We start from the raw sequence: 24894 nt of genomic DNA on the forward strand, positions 1-24894 counted from the left end.
TTTTAAATCGAGAGGTGAACGAAAAGTTAAGGGCTTCGGAAGAACTGCATGACCATACGAGTAAGTTATGGATATGACTAAATTTAGAAGCACCAATGGTCTAGTGGTAGAATAGTACCCTGCTATGATACAGACCCGAGTGCGATTCTCGGCTGGTGCATCCCGAAGGAAGATTAGCCATGATGATATTAGTGCATAATTTGAAAACTAGGGTTTGCCTCAATATCAGTTAAATTTATAGATGACACGAGTAGCACTATCGAGATTTTCTGTTTTTATTTTTTTAAATCGAGAGGTGAACGAAAAGTTAAGGGCTTCGGAAGAACTGCATGACCAAAATACGAGTACGTTATGGATATGCCTAATGGTAGAATAGTAACCAACCTACTTGTAGGCTGCCGTCGCTTCATTCTTCTACTGGGTTTCCACGACTTTCCTTTGGTCTATAAGAAGTTCGGGCTTACCCTTTACTGTGCTCTAACAATTGTGTAGGTCTCGAAGTTCTAACTGATTCCTCATTAAACGTCTACCTTTGTTGTCCGTAGTGCCTCTTCGAGATTTGTTCCTAAAATAAAAAAGTCGCTTTGGCCGAGTGGTTATGGCGTGTGCCTGCTAAATACATGGGGATTCCCCGCGAGAGTTCGAATCTCTCAGGCGACGTAAGGTTCATATTTATTTTTGTACTAGCCAAAGGCCATCGCTAAAAGACATTGTCCTTGTTGGCCCGTTACCTCACCAGGTATTCAGGCCCTTATTATAAGGAATGCTTCGTTCCCCTCTCCAACCTATGTTGGATGTGTCATGACCGATAGATATCGAACTGCGACAAAAAGATAAATTTTGCACACTTTAAAAGACATACAACACCTTCGTCACAAATTTCAAGTTCTTTACAAACGGAAAAAGGGCATGGGATACAAAAAGAATTCAAAATCAACCTATAAAATTAAAGTACTAATTGACGTCCCAGGTCGAATACATCTAACATACACACCGTGTCGACACCGTTTTGTGATAGTAGAGCTCCAGAGCATCACCCCACCTTGACCAGTAACTGAACAAGGAAAGGACAAAGTTGTAAGTATAAAAATCTACTTCGTAACAAACCTCCTTGTAGGCTGCCTCGCTTCATTCTTCTACTGGGTTTCCACGACTTTCCTTTGGTCTATAAGAAGTTCGGGCTTACCCTTTACTGTGCTCTAACAATTGTGTAGGTCTCGAAGTTCTAACTGATTCCTCATTAAACATCTACCTTTGTTGTCCGTAGTGCCTCTTCGAGATTTGTTCCCAAAATAAAAAAGTCACTTTGGCCGAGTGGTTATGCCGTGTGCCTGTTAAGTACATGGGGTTTCCCCGCGAGAGTTCGAATCTCTCAGGCGACGTTAAGGTTCATATTTTTTTTTTGTACTAGCCAAAGGCCACCGCTAAAAGACATTGTCCTCGTTGACCCGTTACCTCACCAGGTATTCAGGCCCTTATTATAAGAAATGCTTCGTTTCCCTCTCCAACCCATGTTGGATGTGTCATGACCCAATTTTAATTTTTAGAGGTTTCGAGATATCGAACTGCGACAAAAAGATAAATTTTGCACACTTTAAACGACATACAACACCTTCGTCATAAATTTCAAGTTCTTTATAAACGGAAAAAGGGCATGGGATACAAAAAGAATTCAAAATCAACCTAAAAAATTAAACGACTAATTGATGTCCCAGGTCGAATACATCTAACATACACACCGTGTCGACACCGTTTTGTGATAGTAGAGCTCCAGAGCATCACCCCACCTTGACCAGTAACTGAACATGGAAAGGAGAAAGGTGTAAGTATAAAAATCTACTTAGTAACCAACCTACTTGTAGGCTGTCGTCGCTTCATTCTTCTACTGGGTTTCCACGACTTTCCTTTGGTCTATAAGAAGTTCGGTCTTTGTGCTCTAACAATTGTGTAGGTCTCAAAGTTCTAACTGATTCCCTCAATAAACATCTACCTTTGTTGTCCGTAGTGCCTCTTCTTGATTTGTTCCCAAAACAACAAAGTTGCTTTGGCCGAGTGGTTAAGGTGTGTGCTTGCTAAGTACATGGGGTTTCCCCGCGAGAGATCGAATCTCTCAGGCGACGTAAATTTTTTTTTTTTTTGTACTAGCCAAAGGCCACCGCTAAAAGACATTGTCCTCGTTGGCTCGTTACCTCTATTCAGGTCCTTATTATAAGGAATGCTTCGTTCCCCTCTCCAACCCATGTTGAATGTGTCATGACCCAATTTTAATTTTAGAGGTTTCGAGATATCGAACTGCGACAAAAAGATAAATTTTGCACACTTTAAAAGACATACAACACATTCGTTATAAATTTCAAGTTCTTTACAAACTGAAAAAAGGCATGGGATACAAAAAGAATTCAAAATCAACCTAAAAAATTAAACGACTAATTGATGTCCCAGGTCGAATACATCTATCATACACACCGTGTCGACACCGTTTTGTGATAGTAGAGCTCCAGAGTATCACCCCACCTTGACCAGTAATTGAACAAGGAAAGAAGAAAGGTGTAAGTATAAAAATCTACTTATTTACCAACCTACTTGTAGGCTGTCGTCGCTTCATTCTTCTACTAGGTTTCCTCGACTTTCCTTTGGTCTTTAAGAAGTTCGGGCTTACCCTTTACTGTGCTCTAAATAATTGTGTAGGTCCTTTGTTGTCCGCAGTGCCTCTTCGAGATTTGTTCCTAAAACAAAAAAAGTTGTTGTAAGACCACTGGCCAAAGTGATGAGATATCCTTGTTCGTGTAATCCTCTGATAGTTCTTTTAAGAAATCAGAGCATCGATGTTTGTGTTCTTTAATGTTAAAATTACCTTTATGACGGTATCAGCCAAGTCGAGCTTCAAAACTTCGAATTTTTATTTAGTATATCCTTTTTTTTTCCGCTCTATTCAACAAGGATATTCACTTTGTTCCAATCAAATTAAATGGGATAAATTACCAATCGTGGAGTAAATCATTTAGGTATAAACCAAGAATCAACTCTTCAAGTTCTGAGATACATAAAAAGTAGTCTATTTTGGATTTTGCATCTTTCTCGGGAATTCAATAATTTATTGAAAGTCTAAACAGCAAACCAATCAAACTCCGTCTATTTCTAGGTTTTGCATTTTTTTTTTTTTGGGAAATTCAATAATTTATTGAAAGTCTAAAAAGCAAACCAATGTGTATAGATCATCTCTGTTTTGCATCTTATGGTAAATCAATAAGTCCTTGAAAGTCTAAAAAGCAAACCAATGGGTCCAAATCATTTGGGTTTTGCATCTTATCATTTGGGTTTTGCATCTTATTGGTAAGTTCAATTATTTATTGGAAGTCTAAAAAGCAAACCAATGTTTTCGAAAATTCAATTATTTTTTGGAAGTCTAAAAAAGAAAACCGATGTTTCAACTTTTGTATCTTCCTCTGAAGTTCATTTATTTATTGGAAGTCTCAAAAGCAAACCGATGTGTCTGAGCAAAAATACTGTTTAGAGTTAACTTGACACATATTTTCACTATTGGGAAGACAACAATTTAATTATCTAAAACACAAGTTGGGTGTTATTGACCTACACTCTCCAACTTGAGACACTTAACTTGGGGGAGTAAAGACAAGTTGGGTGCTATTGACCTACACCCTCCAACTTGAGGGTGAGTATTGGAACATATTTTATATAGCCATAATCAGTTAGGACTTTCAATCCCACTTATGTTTCTCATTCTTAACAAGGTATTAGAGCTTTCTCATTCTTAACATAAAGCTAGAATGAGAATTTATTTGCAATCCATTATCTGGTTAAATATTAGTAAATGATCTTCTTCTAATAAAAATTGTTAATAACCTTATGGTGCCTACAATAGAGGAGGAATTAAGATATGAAAAAATTGTTAATAATATTGAGATACCTAAAATAGAGGGGGAATTTGATGAGTAGGATATGAAAAAAAGTTCTTTTGATGGTAGTGCTATAAATTATCTTTATTCTGCACTAATTAACAATGAATTTAATAGAGTATCCATGTGTTCTTGGGCATATGAAATTTGAAAAACTCTTGAAATAACTCATGAGGGAACAAATTTGGAAAACTTTGATCCAATATAGGTGTCATGGTCATGCTTGTCCAAGGCGTGTTGTTTATGGCTGCATGTCGAATGTCCGCGTCATATTTGTTCAGGACGTGTTGTCCATGGTTGCATGCCCATTACAAACCCCTTTTACATGCTTTCATCTTAGATAGACCTTTACCACTTCATGTTCAAAAAAATCATTTCTACACTTGTCAGGGCTAAAATGCCCCAAAATGTACTATGGAGAGATATGACTAATCGTCACTTATTCTTACTCGGGTTATGAGGGCCTACAAGTAGGTTGGTTACTAAGTATATTTTTATACTTACATCTTTCTCATTTTCTAGTTCACGTACTGGTCAAGGTGGGGAGATGCTCGGGAGCTCTACTATCATAGAGGGGTGTCGACCCAAAGTGTATGTTAGTTGTATTCGACCTGGGACATCTATTAGTTGTATAATTTTTTGGGTTGATTTTGAATTCTTTTGTATCACTCATCTATTGGTTGTATAATTTTTTGGGTTGATTTTGAATTCTTTTGTATCCCAAGCCTTTTTTCGGTTTGTAAACAACTTGACTTTGTCAGAAATTTCATCTTTTCATCACAGTTCGATCCCAGATTCAAGAAACGAAGCATTCCACATATAAGGGTGTGAATACCTCTATGAGACTGTGGGGTAACGGGCCCCAAAGTTGACAATATCTTTTAGCGGTGGCCTTTGGCTAGTACAAAAAATTGAACTTTTCGTCACCTGAGAGATTTGAAATCTCGCAGGGAAACCCCATGTACTTTGCAAGCACACATCTTAAACACTCGGCCAAAGCAACTTTTTTTTCTAAGGAATGAATCGCAAAGAGGCACTAGGGATAACAAAGGTAGATGATTAATGAGGAATCAATTAGAACTTCGGAACCTATACGGTAGCTTAGAGAGCAGTAAAGGGTACGCCCGAACTTCCTATAGACCAAAGAAAAGTTGTGGAAGAAGAAGGAAACAATGAAGGCCTACAAGTAGGATGGTTACTAAGTATATTTTTATACTTACCCCTTTCAAATTTTTTAGTTTAGGTACTCGTCAAGGTGGGGAGATATTGGGGGAGATCTACTATCACAAAGGGGTGTCGACCCGGAGTGTATGTTAGTTGTATTCGACCTAGGACATCTATTAGTTGTATAATTTTTTGGTTGATTTTGAATTTTTTTGTATCCGAAACCCTTTTTTCCGTTTGTAAATAACTCGAAATTTCTGACATAGGTGTTCTATGTCGTTTAAAGTGTAAAAAATTTTATCTTTTCATCGCAGTTCGATCCCAGATCAAAGATCGATTTGAGAGGGGAACGAAGCATTCCATATATAAGGGTGTGAATACCACTACGAGATCGTGAGGTAACGGGCCAAAGCTAACATTATCTTTAGCGGTGGCCTGTGGCTAGTACAAAAAAATGAACTTTTCGTCGCCTGAAAAATTCGAACTCTCGCGGAGAAATCCCATGTACTTAACAGGCACACATGTAAACCACTCCGCCATAGCAACTTTTTTTTTTTTTAAGGAATGAATCTTGAAGAGACACTAGGGACAACAAAGGTAAATGATTAATGAGGAATAAATTAGAAATTCGGGACCTACATGGTAGCTTTAGGGCGCAATAAAGGGTAAGCCCGAACATCCTATAGACCAAAGGAAAGTCGTGGAAACCTAGTAGAAGAAAGAAGCGATGAGAGCCTACAAGGAGGTTGGTTACTAAGTATATTTTTATACTTCCACCTTTCTCCTCTTTTAGTTCAAGTACTGGTCAAGGTGTCGACCTGGAGTGTATTTTAGTTTTATTCGACATGGGACATCTATTGGTTGTATAATTTTTTTGGTTGATTTTGAATTCTTTTGTATCCCAAGCCCTTTTTCGTGTTTGTAAATAACTTGAAATTTCGAAAAAAGGTGTTATATATCTTTTAAAGTGTGAAAATTTTATCTTTTCATTGCAGTTGGATCCAAGATTCAACATCAGTTTGAGAGAGGAACGAAGCATTCCAAATATATAAAGGTGTGAATACCCATATGAGACCTCCAACATAGGTTTGAGAGGGGAACGAAGCATTCCAAATATGTAAAGGTGTGAATACCTCTATGAGACCGTGAGGTAACGAGCCCCAAATTGGACAATATCTTTTAGCGGTGGCCTTTGGCTAGTACAAAAATAGAACGTTATGTCGCCTAAGAATTTTGAACTCTCGGAGGGAATCCATATGTACTTAGCAGGCACATGCCTTAATCACTCGACCAAAGTGACTTTTTTTTAAGGAATGAATATCAAAGAGGCACTAGGGACAACAAAGGTAGATATTTAATGAGGAATCAATTAGAACTTCGGGACCTACACAGTAGCTCAGAGCGCAGTAAAGGGTAATCCCAAACTTCCTATAGACCAAAGAAAAGTTGTGGAGACCTAGTAGAAGAAGGAAGCGATGAGGGCCTACAAGTAGGATGGTTACCAAGTATATTTTTATATTTACACCTTTCAAATTTTTTTAGTTCAGGTACTGGTCAAGGTGGGGAGATGCTGGGGAGCTCTACAATCACAAAGGGGTGTCGACCCGGAGTGTATGTTAGTTGTATTCGACCTAGGACATATATTAGTTGTATAATTTTTTGGGTTGATTTTTGAATTCTTTTATATCCCAAGCCCTTTTTCCCGTTTGTAAATAACTTGAAATTTCTAACACAGGTGTTTTATGTCTTTTTAAGTGTAAAAAAATTTATCTTTTCATCGCAGTTCGATCCCAGATCCAACATCGGTTTGAGAGGGGAACGAAGCATCCCATATATAAGGGTGTGAACACCTCTATGAGACCGTAAGGTAACGGGCCAAAGTGGACATTATCTTTTAGGGGTGGCTTGTTCCTAGTAAAAAAAAAAAATACAAAAAAATGAACTTTTCATCGCCTAAGAGATTCAAACTCTCACGAAAAATCTCATTTACTTAGCAAGCACACGCATTAACCACTCAACCAAAGCAACCTTTTTGTTTTTTAAGGAATGAATCTTGAAGAGACACTAGGGACAACAAAGGTGAATGATTACTGAGGAATAAATTAGAAATTTGGGACCTACATGGTAGCTTAGAGCGCAATAAGGGGTAAGCCCGAACTTTCTATAGACCAAAGGAAAGTCGTGGAAACCTAGTAGAAGAAGGAAGCGATGAGGGCCTACTTACACGCATAGACCAAAGGAAAGTCGTGGAAACCTAGTAGAAGAAGGAAGCGGTGGAAACCTAGTAGATGCTTGGGATAATTGTAGATGCTTGGGATAATTTTTTGAGTTGATTTTGAATTCTTTTGTATCCCAAGCCCTTTTTAGTACAAAAAATTGAACTTTTCGTTGCTCAAGATATTTGAACTCTCACGGGGAGACCCCATGTACTAAGCTAGCAAACACCTTAACCACTCAACCAAAGCAACTTTTTTATTTTAGGAATGAACCTCGAAGAGACACTAGGGACAACAAAGGTAGATGATTAATGAGGAATCAATTAGAACTTCTAGACCTAAACGGTAGCTTAGAGCGCAATAAAGACTAAGCCCGAACTTCCAAGATAACAAAAGGAAAGTCGTGGAAACCTAGTAGAAGAAGGAAGCGATGACGGCTTACAAGTAGGATGGTTACTAAGTATATTTTTATACTTACACCTTTCTTCTTTTCTAGTTCAGGTACTGGTCAAGGTGGGGAGATGCTCCAGAGCTCTATTATCATAGAGGGGTGTCGAATCGGAGTGTATGTTAGTTGAATTCGACGTGGGACATCAATAAGTTGTATAATTTTTTGGGTTGATTTTGTTTCCGGTTTGTAAATAACTTGAAATTTTTGACATAGGTGTTGTATGTCTTTTAAAGTGTTAAAATTTATCTTTTCCAATATTTTTTAACGATGACCTTTGGCTAGTACAAAAAAATGAACTTTTCGTCGCCGAAGAGATTCAAACTCTCGCGGGAAAATCCTATGTACTTAGTAGGCACACGCCTTAACCACTTGACTAAAGCGACTTTTTTGTTTTTTGGAACGAATCTTGAAGAGACACTAGGGACAACAAAGGTAGATGATTAATGAGGAATCAATTAGAACTTCAGGACCTACAAGGTAGCCTAGAGCGCAGTAAAGGGTAAGCCCGAACTTCCTATAGATCAAAGGAAAGTGGTGGAAACCTAGTTGAAGAAGCAAGCGATGAGGGCCTACATGTAGGGTTGTTACTAAGTATATTTTTATACTTACACCTTTCTCCTTTTCTAGTTCATGTACTGGTCAAGGTGGGGAGATGCACGGAAGCTCTACTATCACATAGGGTTGTCGACCCAGAGTGTATATTAGTTGTATTCGACCTGGGACATCAATTAGTTATATAATTTTTTTGGTTGATTTTGTATTCTTTTCTATCCCAAGCCCTTTTTTCCATTTGTAAATATCTTGGAATTTCTGACATAGGTGTTGTATGTCTTTTAAAGTGTGCAAAATGTTTTTCTTTATCCATGGGCAATGAGTTTTGATGTATTAGGGGTATCCGTCTTTTAGAAGCTTTAATTTTCGTGTTTATCCTAATTGTCGGTTTAGTTTATGCATGGCGAAAAGGAGCATTGGAATGGTCTTAGTTATGGAGGGAATTCTTAGAGGGTTTAAATTAATTTTTTCCGAAGAATTAGATGGTCTTCCCGAACAAGGCTTTTATTTGGTAGGTAGCTTCATCTTATTTGGTAGGTAACATCGATGAAGCTACTACGAAGGCTACGAACTTAGAAATGGAGAGCAAAGTTAAGAAATGACCTTAAATCTTAGTGTCCTAACTCCTAACTCCGAATCGAATTATTGGGCTTAGAAGTGAAAGAAATTATTTTAGTTCAATTAGTTGTATAATTTTTTTGGTTGATTGGTGCTGTATGTCTTTTAAAGTGTGCAAAATTTATCTTGTAAGTCTTTTAAAGTGTGCAAAATTTATAAGGTGAACGAAGAAGTCCTTATAACAAGGTGTGAATACTTGGGCACAAGTGGGCAACATCTTTTATTGGTGGCCTTTGGCTAGTACAAAAATATGAACTTTTAGTGGCCTGGCAGATTCGAACTCTCATGAGGAAATCCCATGTACTTACCTTAACCACTCGGCCAAAGCAACTTTTTTTTTTAAGAATGAATCTCGAAGAGGTACTAAGGACAACAAGAGTAGATGATTAGTGAGGAATCAATTTGAACTTCGGGACCTACACGGTAGCTTAGAGCGTAGTAAAGGGTAATCCCAAACTTCCTACAGACCAAAGGAATGTCGTGGAAACCTAGTGGAAGGAAGAAGCAATGAGGGCCTACAAGTAGGTTGGTTACTAAGTATATTTTTATACTTACACCTTTCTCCTTTTCTAGTTCAAGTACTGGTCAAGGTGAGGAGATTCTCGAAAGCTCTACTATCATAGAGGGGTGTCGATTTTTATACTTACACCTTTCTCCTTTTCTAGTTCAGTACTGGTCAAGGTGGGGAGATGCTCGAAAGCTCTACTATCACAGAGGGGTGTCGACCTGGAGTTTCTGTCTGTAAATAACTTGAAATTTGCGACACAGGTTTTCTATGTCTTTTAAAGTGGCTAGTACAGAAAAAATGAACTTTTCGTTGACTAGGAGATTCAAACTCTTGCGAGGAAATTCCATGTACTTAGCATGGCACAAGCCTTAACCACTCATCCAAAGCAACTTTTTTGTTTTACGAACCAATCTCGAAGACGCACGAAGGACAACAAAGGTAGATGATTAATGAGGATTCAATTAGAACTTCGAGACCTACACGGTAGCTTAAAGCGCAGTAAAGGATAAGCCCAAACTTCCTATAGCCCAAAGGAAAGTCATGGAAACCTAGTAGAAGAAGGAAGCAAGGATGGCCTACAAGTAGGTTGTTTACTATTTCAAATACTGGTTAAGGTGAGAAAATTCTCGGGAGCACTACTATCACAAAGGGGTGCGACCTGGAGTGTATGTTAGTTGTATTCGACTTGGGACATCAGTTAGTTGTGTAATTTTTTTCGTTGATTTTAAATTCTTTTGTATGCGAGGCCCACACAGGTGTTGTAAGTCTTTTAAAGTGTGCAAAATTGATCTTTTCGACCGATCCAACATTTGTTGGGAAGGGAAACCAAGCATTCCTTATAATAAGGGTGTGAATCATGAGGTAACCGGCAAAAGCGGTCAATATCTTTTAGCGGTGGCCTTTGGCTACTACAAAAAAAAAAAAAAAAAAAGGGACCTTTTCGTGGCCTAAAAGAGTTCAACTCTCGCAATAAAACTCCATATACTTAGCAAGCACACGCCTTAACCACTTAGCCGAAGTCACTTTTTTGTTTTAGGAATGAATCTCGAAGAATCACTAGGTACACCAAAGGTAGATGATTAATGAGGATTCAATTAGAACTTCAAGACCTACACGGTAGCTTAGAGTGCAATAAAGGGTAAGCCCGAACTTCCTATAGGTCAAAGGAAAGTCGTTGAAACCTATTAGAAGAAGGAAGCGATGAGGGCCTACAAGTTATGCTTTTCTAGTTCAAAGACTGGTCAACGTGGGGAGATGCTCGGGAGCTCTACTATCACAGAGGGGTGTCGACCCGGAGTGTATGTTAGTTGTATTCGACGTGGGACATCAATTAGTTGTATAATTTTTTGGTTGATTTTGAATTCTTTTGTATCCGATGCCCTTTTTTCCGTTTGTAAAGAACTTGAAATTTTCAACACAGGTGTTGTATGTCTTTTAAAGCGTGCAAAATTTATCTTTCTGTCGCAGTTCGATTGCTCGAAACCTCTAAAATTGGATCATGACAGATCCAACATCGGTTTGAGAGGGGATCGAAGCATTCCTTATATATAGTGTGAATACCTCTATGAGATCGTGAGGTATTGGGCTAAAGCGGACAATGTCTTTTAGCAGTGGTCTTTGGCTAGTACAAGAAAATTGAACTTTTTGTCACATGAGAGATTCGAATTCTCGAGGGAAACCTCATGTACTTAGCAAGCACATGTCGTAACCACTCGCCCAAAGTGACATTTTTGTGTTAGGAATGAATCTCGAAGAGGCGCTAGGGAAAACAAAAGTAGATGATTAATGAGGAATCAATTAGAACTTCGAGACCTACACGGTAGCTTAGAGCCCAGTAAATGGTAAGGCCAAACTTCCTATAGACAAAAGAAAAGTCGTGAAAACCTAGCAGAAGAAGGAAGTGATAAAGGACTACAAGTAGGTTGGTTACTAAGTACATTTTTATACCTAGCCCTTTCTCCTTTTCTAATTCAGGTACTGGTCAAGGTGGGGAGATGCTCGGGAGCTCTACTATCACAGAGGGGTGTCGACTCGGAGTGTATGTTAGTTGTATTCGACCTGAGACATCAATTAGTTGTATAATTTTTTTGGTTGATTTTGAATTCTTTTGTATCCCATGCCCTTTTTTCCGTTTGTAAATAACTTGAAATTTGCAACACAGGTGTTGTATGTCTTTTAAAGTGTGCTATCCATTCGTCTCTGTTTTATTTCTCAAAACCTCAAGAATTTTATTGTGACAGATCCCTATGTATTATATGTCTTTAAACTGCGCAAAAATTTATGCTTTCGTCGTTGTTTGATTTCTCGAAAACTCAAAAATTTGGTTGTGACAGATCCCTCATCAGTTGTTGAAAGGAATGAAGCATTCCTTATAAAAGTGTGTAAACCTCTACGAGATAGTGAGGTAACGAGCAAAAGTGAGATTCAAACACTCGTGGGGAAACCGCATGTTCATAACAAGCACATACCTTAACCACTCGGTCAAAGCAAATTTTTTTGTTTTAGCAACTAGTCTTAAAGAGGCACTAGGGACTACAAAGGTAGATTATTAGTGAGAAATCAATTAGAACTTTAAGACCTACATGGTAGCTTACAGCGCACTAAAGTGTAAGCCCGAACTTCATATAAATCAAAGAAAATCATGGAAACCTATTAGAAGAAGGAAGCGATAAAAACCTACACATAGGTTGGTTACTAAGTATATTTTTATACTTACCCCTTTCTCCTTTTCCATTTCAGGTACTGGTCAAGGTGGGGAGATGCCCAGGAGCTCTACTATCACAGAGGTGTGTCGACTCGAAGTGTCTGTTAGTTGTATTCGACCTCGGACATCAATTAGTTGTATAATTTTTTGGGTTGATTTTGAATTATTTTTTATCCCATGCCCTTTTTTGTGTTTGTAAATAACTTGAAATTTATTGCACAAGTGATGTATGTCCTTTAAGGTGTGAAAAATTTATCTTCTCGGTTTGATTTCTTGAAACCTTTAAAATTGGGCCATGACATATCCAACATCGTTTGGAGAGGGAACGAAGACTTCCTTATAATAAGGGTGTGGATACCTCTATGAGATCGTGAGGTAATGGGCCAAAGTGGACAATATCTTTTAGCTATGGTCTTTGGCTAGTATAAATAGAGGAACATTTCTTCGTCTGAGAGATTCAAACTCTCGCACGAAAACCCATGTACTTAGCAGGCACATGGCTTAACCACTCGTCCAAGTAACTCTTATTTTATTAGGAACGAGTCTCTAAAAGACACTGTAGCTTAGAGCTCGGTAAGGGTAAGTCGAAACTTCCTATAGACCAAAGGAAAGTCGTGTAGACCTAGTAGAAGAAGGATGCATGAGAGCCTACAAGTAGGTTGGCTACTAAGTATAATTTTATAGTTACCCCTTTATCCCTTTCCTTTTCAAGTACCAGTGAAGTTGGGGAGGTGCTCGGGAGATCTACTATCAAAGAGAGGTGTTGACCTAGAGTGTTTGTTAGTTGTATACGACCTGGGATATCAATTAGTTGTATTTTTTTTAGGTTGATTCTGAATTCTTTTGTATCATGTGCCTTTTTTTTTTTTTTTTTTTTTGTTTCTAAATAACTTGGAATTTTTAACACACTTGTTTTATGTCTTTTAAATTGCGCAAAGTTTATCCTTTCGTCGCGGTTCGATTTCTCGAAACCTCAAAAATTGTGTTGTGCAGATCCAACATCAGTTGGAGAGGGGAACGAAGCATTTCTTATAATAAGTGTGTGGAAACCTTTATGAGATCGTGAGGTAACAAGCCAAAGCTGATAATATCTTTTAGCAGTGGTTTTTGGCTATTACAAAAAAAAAAAAAATCATCTCATGAGAGAATCGGACTCTCACAGGAAAACCCCATGCACTTAGCAGCAACACGTTTTAATCGCTCGCCCAAAGCATCTTTTTTATTTTATGAATACCTCTCAAAGAGACACTAAGGATTAAAAAAGTAGATGGTTAATGAGAATCAATTAGAACTTTAAGACCTACCCAGCAACTTAGAGCACATTAAATTTTTCATTTATAAATAACTTTAAATTTCTTACCATAGGAGTTAGTATGCATTTTAAACTTTGGCAAAATTTATCCTTTTCAGTAGTGGGTGGTCTTTACTTATTTATAGCTTATACATAAAAAGCTATATAGGATAAAACTATATACGGTAAATAGTTATGTAAAGTAGATGATTATATCTGTTAAAATTATACATGATACATAACAAATTATTGTTTAGAACTTGCATGCTAAAGTCATTCAAATGATAGATCAAATCTCTTGTGGAGTGATTCAAAACACGAGTTTAGAAATGAGTTTTCTTTACTCTTGATCTTGATCATCAAGGTAATTTGTTTCAAAACTTTTCCTTGGGTTGATTCCATATCAATACCCAAAGATCGAATTAGCCTAGAGGAGTTAACTTTGAGCATCATGGAAAAGAGAGAGAGATTTAAACTACCTTAATGCCCCTAAGAACCTAGCAGACCTCCACGACACCCAAGTATGACCAAGTTAGCTCTATAGGCTATAAGTAGTGTGAACCGTGTCTTCAGACCCTCCTCTACCTTTTCTACTCCCGTAACAATACTGTTGAGCTATGCTGAGGTCAATTAAGGTAGTTGATGGTGTTAATATAACACATGCGGAAGCAATTTTGATCTTAGGCACTTTTAGAACATCAATTATAGTAAATAGCTAGCATGTTCATAAGTATTAAAACGTAATGAGTTTAGATACTAACCTTTTGTAGTTCAAACTCCTTTTTCCTCACAAACCGGTTTCGAACCACCACTAGTGTCTTCTCCACTATCCTCCAGCCTTAGAACGGGATTGTGACTAAACTTGGGAGGGATTTTGTATATGTGAAGAGAGTGTTTGTGAGAGGTTTTTCACCAAGAAGAAGAAGACCTTCCATGTACCATGATCACAATATTTAAAGAGTCATGTTTGCATGTTCATGTAAATTTGAGATCACCAAATTTTGACACTTAAAATTTTACTAAAATGTTTGGGATTATGTGGCAAGCATGCATGTTTGAGTTAACCAAATTTTGACACTCAAAATTCTACTCGAACTTGTGGGGTTTATTTGGCAAGCATGCAAGTTTGGTTAAACTAAATTTTGACACCTCAAAAATCCATTAACATGGATTTTTCCATTAAATGAAGTCAACATTTTGACTTTCTTCATTTTAATTCAACAATTAATTTGAATAATGAATTTCAAATTAAAGTAACATTAAATGATTAATTAAACTATTTAATTAATATTTAATATTAATTCAAATGCAATCTCAATCAATTCCGACACATAATTGATTAAGATATTTAAATCTTATTTAAATATCTCAGATTCTCTCTTTTTGTTTAATTCGTAAATAAAACAAAAATGCGGTTAAATATATCGTATATATGTAGCGCATATTCCCTAATTTGAATTCGAACACTTCGAACTCACTCGTCACACTGTTCTATGGTTTAGTCCGATATGAGCTAGCAGAGGGACCTAATGGACCTATAGATCATGGGCTCCAACGATCTAAGATTAACCGGTTAAACTCATTAACCTTGTTAACCAACATTCGTTAACTACTAGGACACTCCACTATAGCCTAGTAGTTGCACTCCCCTCACTATAGATATATTTCTGTCCATTTGATATAACCATGATTAGTAAGTCGATCCTTCACAGTTTGTTCGTAACTAGAGCTGGGTCAATTTACAGTTTTACCCCTAAAGTTACTTCTTGTTCCTTATGTCTCACTGATCCTCTAATGAAGAAATTGGTTTGTGGTCCAACCAGTAAACCGAATCCCTCTCAGGCCAATGAGAGGGTGGGGCCCCTTGTTCAAGACTTGGAGTCAGTGCTTAAGGGAACTACCTCTCTTCTATCCCTAAAAGTGGGTAGGAGTGAATTCCATCTTGCACCCCACGTCCCCAGCCATTCACCCAGTCTTACCCCTGAAATGGGAGGCCTATTGAGTCGGCGAACTAGAGTCACTCTCACCCATGCAAATCTAAGGATAATTCCGAATAAACAGGAGTTCATGGTTAGCTCAGGATTAAAACCGAGTTACCTAGGTTATCGAATGAAAAGAAAATCAGTCTCAACAGTAAACGACATTATAAAGTGAGAGTGGTTTTCTTCATGGTCCGATCTTATGCAATACTCATTGCATAGGACGCCCCCACTCACATGTCTCCACATGTACAATTTAGTGATCACATTGTTTATATCATATACAAAAGTGGGCCGCATCCATAGTGTCCCCAGAATAAGGTACCCAGCCTTATCCTTATACTATAGATCATGTTGACTATATACTTGAACTTGATCCACTCTTATGTCTCTACATATAGTTCAAGTAATCATACTATAGCTAGAGTGTTCTTAGTTTATTGGATTTAGATTAATGATCGTAAAGTTCACTTTATTCAATAACAATCTTTACTGAATAAACAACAATAATAACTTTATTGAAAATAGAATATGTTTTTGTTTACAAACTATGAGTTTTAGGACATAAAACCCAACAGTAGTGTGAGTTTTCAACTATGTGGAATATTTAGTGATCTCATGAATAGGGTCATTGTGCTATAAACCCATTCTTAAGACGGAAGGTGGGACCACGTCGGATAGCCTAATAGTTGGTCGGGACACAGGGATCACATCCTCCAAGCTTACGTGTCTCTATGGTACTGATGGATGCACCAACAACCTCCCTTCGATCATGTTCAAACTAGAAATCATCATATTATCTCATCATAATTTTATGAGGTCGCGCCACGACCTAGGTCACCGGTCATTCACTACGGACCGGTGACCTAGATACTTAGCAGGCAAACGCCTTAACCACTCGGCCAAAGCGACTTTTTTATTTTAGGAACAAATCTCGAAGAGGCACTACGGACAACAAAGGTAGATGTTTAATGAGGAATCAGTTAGAACTTTGAGACCTACACAATTGTTAGAGCATAGTAAAGGGTAAGCCCGAACTTCTTATAGACCAAAGGAAAGTCGTGGAAACCCAGTAGAAGAATGAAGCGACGGAAGCCTACAAGTAGGTTGGTTACTAAGTAGATTTTTATACTTACACCTTTCTCCTTTCCTTGTTCAGTTACTGGTCAAGGTGGGGTGATTCTCTGGAGCTCTACTATCACAAAACGGTGTCGACACGGTGTGTATGTTAGATGTATTCGACCTGGGACTCGTTTAATTTTTTAGGTTGATTTTGAATTCTTTTTGTATCCCATGCCCTTTTTCCGTTTGTAAAGAACTTGAAATTTATGACGAAGGTGTTGTATGTCTTTTAAAGTGTGCAAAATTTATCTTTTTGTCGCAGTTCGATATCTCGAAACCTATGACGAAGGTGTTGTATGTCTTTTAAAGTGTGCAAAATTTATCTTTTTGTCGCAGTTCAATATCTCGAAACCTCTATATTAAAATTGGGTCATGACACATCCAACATGGGTTGGAGAGGGGAACGAAGCATTCCTTATAATAAGGGCCTGAATACCTGGTGAGGTAACGGGCCAACAAGGACAATGTCTTTTAGCGGTGGCCTTTCGCTAGTACAAAAAAAAATATGAACTTTACGTCGCCTGAGAGATACGAACACTCGCGGGGAAACCCCATGTACTTAGCAGGCACACGCCTTAACCACTCGGCCAAAGCGACTTTTTTATTTTAGGATCAAATCTCGAAGAGGCACTACGGACAACAAAGGTAGATGTTTAATGAGGAATCAGTTAGAACTTCGAGACCTACACAATTGTTAGAGCACAGTAAAGGGTAAGCCCGAACTTCTTATAGACCAAAGGAAAGTCGTGGAAACCCAGTAGAAAAATGAAGCGACGGCAGCCTACAAGTAGGTTGGTTATTTTTATACTTACACCTTTCTCCTTTCCTTGTTCAGTTACTGGTCAAGGTGGGGTGATGCTCTGGAGCTCTACTATCACAAAACGGTGTCGACACGGTGTGTATGTTAGATGTATTCGACCTGGGACATCAACAAGTCATTTAATTTTTAGGTTGATTTTGAATTCTTTTTGTATCCTATGCCTTTTTTCCATTTGTAAAGAACTTGAAATTTATGACGAAGGTGATGTATGTCTTTTAAAGTGTGCAAAATTTATCTTTTTATCGCAGTTCGATATCTCGAAACCTCTAAAATTAAAATTGGGTCATGACACATCTAACATGGGTTGGAGAGGGGAACGAAGCATTTCTTATAATAAGGGCCTGAATACCTGGTGAGGTAACGGGCCAACGAGGACAATGTCTTTTAGCGGTTGCCTTTGGCTAGTACAGAAAAATAAATGAACTTTACATCGCCTGAGAGATTCGAACTCTCGCGGGGAAACCCCATGTACTTAGCAGGCACACGCCTTAACCACTCGGCCAAAGCGACTTTTTTTATTTTAGGAACAAATCTCGAAGAGGCACTACGGACAACAAAGGTAGATTTTTAATGAGGAATCAGTTAGAACTTCGAGACCTACACAATTGTTAGAGCACAGTAAAGGGTAAGCCCGAACTTCTTATAGACAAAAGGAAAGTCGAGGAAACCCAGTAGAAGAATGAAGCGACGGCAGCCTACAAGTAGGTTGGTTACTAAGTAGATTTTTATACTTACACCTTTCTACTTTCCTTGTTCAGTTACTGGTCAAGGTGGGGTGATGCTTTGGAGCTCTACTATCACAAAACGGTGTCGACACGGTGTGTATGTTAGATGTATTCGACCTGGGTCATCAATTAGTCGTTTAATTTTTTAGGTTGATTTTGAATTCTTTTTGTATCCCATGCCCTTTTTCCGTTTGTAAAGAACTTTAATTTATGACGAAGGTGTTGTATGTCTTTTAAAGTGTGCAAAATTTATCTTTTTGTCGCAGTTCGATATCTCGAAACCTCTAAAATTAAAATTGGGTCATGACACATCCAAGCGTTGGAGAGGGAAACGAAGCATTCCTTATAATAAGGGCCTGAATACCTGGTAGACCAACGAGGACAATGTCTTTTAGCGGTGGCCTTTGGCTAGTACAAAAAAATATATGAACTTTACGTCGCCTAAGAGATTCGAACTCTCGCGGGGAAACCCCATGTACTTAGCAGGCACACGCCTTAACCACTCGGCCAAAGCGACTTTTTTATTTTAGGAACAAATCTCGTAGACACACTACGGACAACAAATGTAGATGTTTAATGAGGAATCAGTTAGAACTTTGAGACCTACACAATTGTTAGAGCACAGTAAAGGGTAAGCCCGAACTTCTTATAGACCAAAGGAAAGTCGTGGAAACCCAGTAGAAGAATGAAGCGACGGCAGCCTATAAGTAGGTTGGTTACTAAGTAGATTTTTATACTTACACCTTTCTCCTTTCCTTGTTCAGTTACTGGGCAAGGTGGGGTGATGCTCTAGAGCTCTACTATCACAAAACGGTGTCGACACGGTGTGTATTTTAGATGTATTCGACCTGGGACATCAATTAGTCGTTTAATTTTTTAGGTTGATTTTGAATTCTTTTTGTAAACAATGCCCTTTTTCCGTTTGTAAAGAACTTGAAATTTATGACGAAGGTGTTGTATGTCTTTTAAAGTGTGCAAAATTTATCTTTTTGTCGCAGTTCGATATCTCGAAACCTCTAAAAATTAAAATTGGGTCATGACACATCCAACATGGGTTGGAGAGGGGAACGAAGCATTTCTTATAATAAGGGCCTGAATACCTGGTGAGGTAACGGGCCAACGAGGACATTGTCTTTTAGCGGTGGCCTTTGGCTAGTACAAAAAAAAATATGAACTTTACGTCGCATGAGAGATTCGAACTCTCGCGGGGAAACCCCATGTACTTAGCAGGCACACGCTTTAACCACTCAACCAAAGCTACTTTTTTATTTTAGGAACAAATCTCGAAGAGGCACTACGGACAAAAAAGGTAGATGTTTAATGAGGAATCAGTTAGAACTTCGAGACCTACACAATTGTTAGAGGCACTATGTACGTTAGTTGTATTCGACCTAGGACATCAATTAGTTTTATAATTTTTTGGGTTGATTTTGAATTCTTTTGTATTTCATGCCCTTTTTTCTATTTGTCAAATTTTTTCTTTTCATTTCTCTAAAGTTGGGTCATGACAGATCCAAGATGGGTTGGAGAGGGGAACGAAACATTCCTTATATTTAAAGGTGTGAATACCTCGTGAGGTAACGGGCCAAAGAGGACAATATCCAAAGTCATGACAAATCAAAATGGGTTGTAGAGGGGAACGTAGCATTCCTTATAATTAAGGGTGTGAATACCTCGTGAGGTAACGGGCCAAGGAGGACAATATCCAAAGCAGACAATATCTTTTAGCTGCTGCGTTTGGATAGTAAAAAAAAAAAAAATGAACTTTTCATCACCTAAGAGATTTGAACTCTTGCCGGGAAACCCCATGTACTTTGTAGGCACACACCTTAACCACTCAGCCAAAGCAACTTTGTTGTTTTAGGAACAAATCTCAAAGAGGCACTACGGACAACGAAGGTAGATGTTTAATGAGGAATGAGTTAGAACTTCGAGACCTACACGATAGTTTAGAGTACAATAAAGGGTAAGTCCGAACTTCCTATAGAGCAAAGGAAAATCTCGAAACCTAATAGAAGATGGTTTAAAAAGTTTGAAAGGTACCCACGAAACTATTTAAAGTTTAGAAGTGTTTTTGAAAGTTTTTAAAAAATTAAAAGATATCATTGAAACTTTTATTCTTGAAATAAAGTACAAAAGTTATGGATATTTTTATTAATAAAAAAAATTAATTTGGAAAAAATGGATAAAATAATTATTTCATCTTTTAATATAATAAAATTCTACCGTCAAATGGAGTATGGATTCAAAACATGTGACCTAAGTTTAAATTAATAAAATTCTACCCGTCTTTTAGTTTTAAATTTAGAATGCTCGGTATGAATTTAAGTTTAAATTAATATTAAACAAACACAATAACATATGAAAAGTTTGTTGTAGCGGAAGTAAGATCGATCGCACTCACATACCTACAAATAAAAATAAACAAAGAGACAAAGATGTACGTAAGTTGCAGAGAATAAATTTTCCTACACCTACGAACGACAATCACTATGACCAAAGTTTCTACAAGTTTATGTCTCACACTATCTATAACGGCTTACCATGCTTAGATAAGGTTGGGTGCACACTATAGCATACATCAAAGCACCAACAACAATCGCATAAGGAACATCCTCCATGTGCCCACCTTGCACACGTATTGAGATTGAGCCAAACAAATTATACCTCTGGGTCGATCTCGCTCTATCACCATTCCAAGTATCTTTGCTTCGACTAAATCTTTTATTTCAAATATTATAGAAAACTGATATTTGAGCTGGTCAATCTCCACAGTCAACATGTAATCATTATACAAGAGCAAAATATATAAACGAGCCATCATCAAGACACTGGAAATACACACAATGATCAAATTGGCTATGAGTATACTTATACTCTACATTGAAGTGGTCATACTTCTTATACGGTTGGCAAGGAGATTGTGCCCATACAAAAATTTCTTCAATTTGAATACCAAATGTTGTCATCGAGCTATACAAAAACCATTTATATGTGCCACGTATATTTTTTCATCTAGATCATTAAAAAACAAAAAAAAACAAAAAAACAAAAAAAAGACTATTTTGCAAGCTCAAGATTACATTGGGCAATCAAAGCCAACAAAATTTGAATGGAAGTCTTACGTGAGAAAATCTCATAGTAATTAATCTCTTCCCTCGTAGCCTTTAGCCACAAGTCGAGCCTTATAACAAATGTCAGAAGAGTCTTCCTTACTTTTTTGAAGTTGAACTAACTCCCAAGTTTGATTTATTTCCATGGACTCCATCTCGTTATTGATAGCCTCTTGTCAGTGTAAGCTATCTAAGCTTTGAATAGAAGCTTTGTAATCCGTTGTAAACTCTATCAACTATAGCATATACTATCGTAACATGAAACTTTGCAGGTTTTCGTATTTTTCTTCGTGGTTTATTTCTTGTGATGGACAAAGATTCCTCTACTATTTCATTTTTTAGGCTTTGTTCCTCCTGCTCCAAGTCTTCAAGACTATCCGCTACCTACTTAGTATGTTTTCCAATAGGAGTGTTAAGTATGAGAAGCTCGATCTCACCTATGTTTCTCGGACTTTTGTTTCTCATTCTTAATGTGGTATCAGAGCTTCTCATTCTTAACATGGTATCGAGCCATTATTCTTATCATAGTATCATAGCTTCTCATTCTTAACATGGTATCAGAGTCATTATTCTTAATAAGGAACAACTACTTTGGGAGAGAACACCGCCTTCTCTATAGGTTTCGATGCCTCATCATTATTTTTAATCATCTTCGAAGATATTCTCGACTCATTGAATGTCACATCCCGAATATTGACAATCTTCTTTGACTCTAGGCACTAAAACTTTTGTTTCTCATTCTTAATATTGGGTTTTTTTTTTTTTTTTTCTCTAACTTTGAATCTGTCACATGATAAAAGATAGGACAACCAAATACATGCAAATTATCATAAATTTTTTTTTCCAGAAGCTCGTGACCATACTCAAGCAGAGCTTTTGCTCTTTTTCCTATAACAGGTAAACAATGCACAAGTGAATTATATGCATCAAACTTCTTAAGACAACAAGCATCAAACTTTCTATATGAATGTCTTGGTTCATCCTCTCAGTATCTCCATTTTGTTGTGGCTCATCAGGGACCATAAAGTGTCGAACTACTCATTCATCTCGACATAATTTAAGGAATGGGTCATAAGTGTATTCTTCATCGTTTTTTGATCTGAGCTTTTCAAATTTATTCTCTATTCGATTCTCCACCATTTTTTCCACTCCACAAAGTTCTGGAGAACCTCGTTCTTGTGCCTCATGGGGTGCATCAGAACAATCCTTGAGAAGTCATCTCACATCCTCCAAGCTTACGTGTCTCTATGGTACTGATGGATGCACCAACAACCTCCCTTCGATCATGTTCAAACTAGAATTCACCATATTATCTCATCAGAATTTTATGAGGTCGCACCACAACCTAGGTCACCGGTCATTCACTACATATAGCAAGCTATCAGGGTCAAAAAATAGAAAGGTTTTAGGACCTTTACAGACTCCAATGGGGTAAGACTTAGAAAAGAAACATGCTCGAAACGTCGAGGAACCCCAGATACTCTGATAGCACAAGAGACCATACCCGGACTTCCTAGAGCCAAGAGAAAAGCTCGTGGATACCTACTATGTTAAGGAAGCGATGAAAACCTACAAGTAGGTTGCTTACTGAGTATATTTTTATACTCGCCCCTTTTTCCTTTCTTTTTAAAGTGTTTTTAAGTTGTCGATTGTGGTGGAGCGTTAATTTGTCTTTGTTTTGTAGTATTTTATGATTTGTAATTGTATTGCAAACCTATTTCCCCTTTTATAATAAACTTCTTGAACAAGCCTTGGATTTTATTTTGTATTTAGCTTGAGTGTCGTCTTTATTTCAATTTAAGTTTTATCGGATTTAATCTTTTATTTTTATTTGCTTTTGCTTTTGCTTTTGTTTTTGTTTTCATCTTTTCAATCACAGTCCTAAGTTATGAATCTTTGAAAATTGGTTAATGACAAACCCTCAACATCCATGACCCAAACTGCATGTGCACTTAGTCTAATGTCTTGAGCAGCCATAATCCACGGCACGCATTTGGCCCACCAATCACAATACCTTTAGCCCACAAGGCCCTCCGAAAGCGTACGACTCATTAATGTGCTTCACTTGCAACTTGACTCTAACAACCGTTAAAATAAAAAGTAAAAAAAGAAAGGAAAAGAAAAGAAACCGAAATAAAAGAGTTTTAAGTTTACATAGATTTAATTCCACAAAAAGGAGGAGAGATTTCATTTCGAGAGGTCATTAGACATATGTTACATTTTCCAAATGACATTAATTTAGTTGCAGTTAGTTAGGTTGGATAGGTTGGAGTTAGAAATTAAATGATAACAATTTTCTATTTGTTTTAGAAAATTAGGTCATGATCGGTAGCCATTTTTAGAAAAAAGTACGAATGGATTAAAACGGATCAAAAATATAACTTCAAACAAAATTAAAAAAAATGAAACAATCAAAGATGGAAGATAAGGAAACAATTAAACTGTTAGTCACATATAACAAACATATATAAAGATTCCAACGTTCCAAAACTCAGCTCATGCAAATTCTCTAATGTCAGCATGAAATCTAATACAAGGGTAATTCTAAAATGCAGAGGTAGAAGTTTGAACTTGAAATTGAGGTAATGACTCACATAGGTTCAGTTGGATTTCAAAGGACAAAATCGAACTTTCATGAAGGATTTCGAAGGACCCTACATGCATCATATTATTTATACTATTTGAATGTGTTCTATGTAATGACATATGATGTTAGCCTCTGTATGCATGTGATATCCATTACGCCATATTGTGAATGAAATGAAATACTATGTATGTCATGTTATATCTTGCCAAGTAAAGATATTTGATGTATTATGTGACTACTGCCATGCATACTTGATGTATGTATGTACTATGTCATGGATGAAAGGAGAAATGAAATGATGTTAATGTTATAAGTGTAAATCACGGGTACCTCATGCATGTATGTATGTGAGGTGCATTGGGATACTTCCCCATTATGCTATATTAGTACGGATGCATACCTTCGATATTTATGTTTGCCATGATATCATGCGAGACTTTCTTTTTTGTGGTGTCTGGTGACGCATTAGCATTGTGCCCGACCAAGAAAAGCCCAAGGGGTGCATATACGAGCCCGCCTAGTGGGTCTATGTGTGTGGGAAAATACCACACATCAAACCCTACTCTAAATCAAACCCTACTCTAAATTGGAAAGAGCTCAAGACCATGTGATAGGTTTAAAGGATAAGTCACATCATTATAGGGGTGTAATTGCATTACTAACCCTAACGATGACTTACTGAGTATTTCTTAAAATACTCAAGCACGTGATGCCCTTGTTTTTCAGGTAAAGGTAAAACTTCTCTGCATGGATGACGATGGATGCTGAAATGACCATGGAAGTCAAGATAGGGCAATAGTATGCATTGACTTTTCATTTAGTAGTTGATAGGTGGCTTTTCATTTTCGTATTCAAATATTAAGTTATTTTTATTCTATATTTTTAAATTAAAGTGTAACTGCATGGCTTTGTTTAAAAATATTTTATTTTAAATTTTCGCATATGTTATTAAAGACATGTATGTGGTGACGTCTCTAATTAGACAAGAAAATTAGGGTAGAAATTTAAAGTTATTTATAAATGAAAATTTTAATGTGCTCTGAGTTATTGCGTAGGTCTAAAAGTTCTAATTGATTCTCATTAACCATCTACTTTTTTAATCCCGAGTGTCTCTTTGAGAGATGTTC

The 24894-nt window shown here is 37.3% G+C and overlaps 7 non-coding genes across 7 annotated transcripts; 2 read left to right on the top strand and 5 right to left on the bottom strand.

The window, feature by feature from the left end:
* The first annotated feature begins 578 nt into the window (after positions 1-578).
* On the top strand, positions 579-660 carry TRNAS-GCU (transfer RNA serine (anticodon GCU)). Its single transcript has one exon. It is a non-coding gene; the product is annotated as a tRNA-Ser (tRNA).
* Positions 661-2038: 1378 nt separating this feature from the next.
* TRNAS-GCU (transfer RNA serine (anticodon GCU)) lies at positions 2039-2120 on the top strand. Its single transcript has one exon. It is a non-coding gene; the product is annotated as a tRNA-Ser (tRNA).
* A 14917-nt stretch (positions 2121-17037) lies between these two features.
* On the bottom strand, positions 17038-17119 carry TRNAS-GCU (transfer RNA serine (anticodon GCU)). Its single transcript has one exon. It is a non-coding gene; the product is annotated as a tRNA-Ser (tRNA).
* Positions 17120-17770: 651 nt separating this feature from the next.
* Positions 17771-17852, bottom strand: TRNAS-GCU (transfer RNA serine (anticodon GCU)). Its single transcript has one exon. It is a non-coding gene; the product is annotated as a tRNA-Ser (tRNA).
* Positions 17853-18502: 650 nt separating this feature from the next.
* Positions 18503-18584, bottom strand: TRNAS-GCU (transfer RNA serine (anticodon GCU)). Its single transcript has one exon. It is a non-coding gene; the product is annotated as a tRNA-Ser (tRNA).
* Positions 18585-19246: 662 nt separating this feature from the next.
* TRNAS-GCU (transfer RNA serine (anticodon GCU)) lies at positions 19247-19328 on the bottom strand. Its single transcript has one exon. It is a non-coding gene; the product is annotated as a tRNA-Ser (tRNA).
* A 508-nt stretch (positions 19329-19836) lies between these two features.
* TRNAC-ACA (transfer RNA cysteine (anticodon ACA)) lies at positions 19837-19918 on the bottom strand. Its single transcript has one exon. It is a non-coding gene; the product is annotated as a tRNA-Cys (tRNA).
* Between the last annotated feature and the right edge of the window lie 4976 nt (positions 19919-24894).

This window comes from Cucurbita pepo, chromosome 16 (genome assembly GCF_057944985.1).
Source record: "Cucurbita pepo subsp. pepo isolate OVF chromosome 16, ASM5794498v1, whole genome shotgun sequence".
Classification (NCBI taxonomy): Eukaryota; Viridiplantae; Streptophyta; class Magnoliopsida; order Cucurbitales; family Cucurbitaceae; genus Cucurbita; species Cucurbita pepo.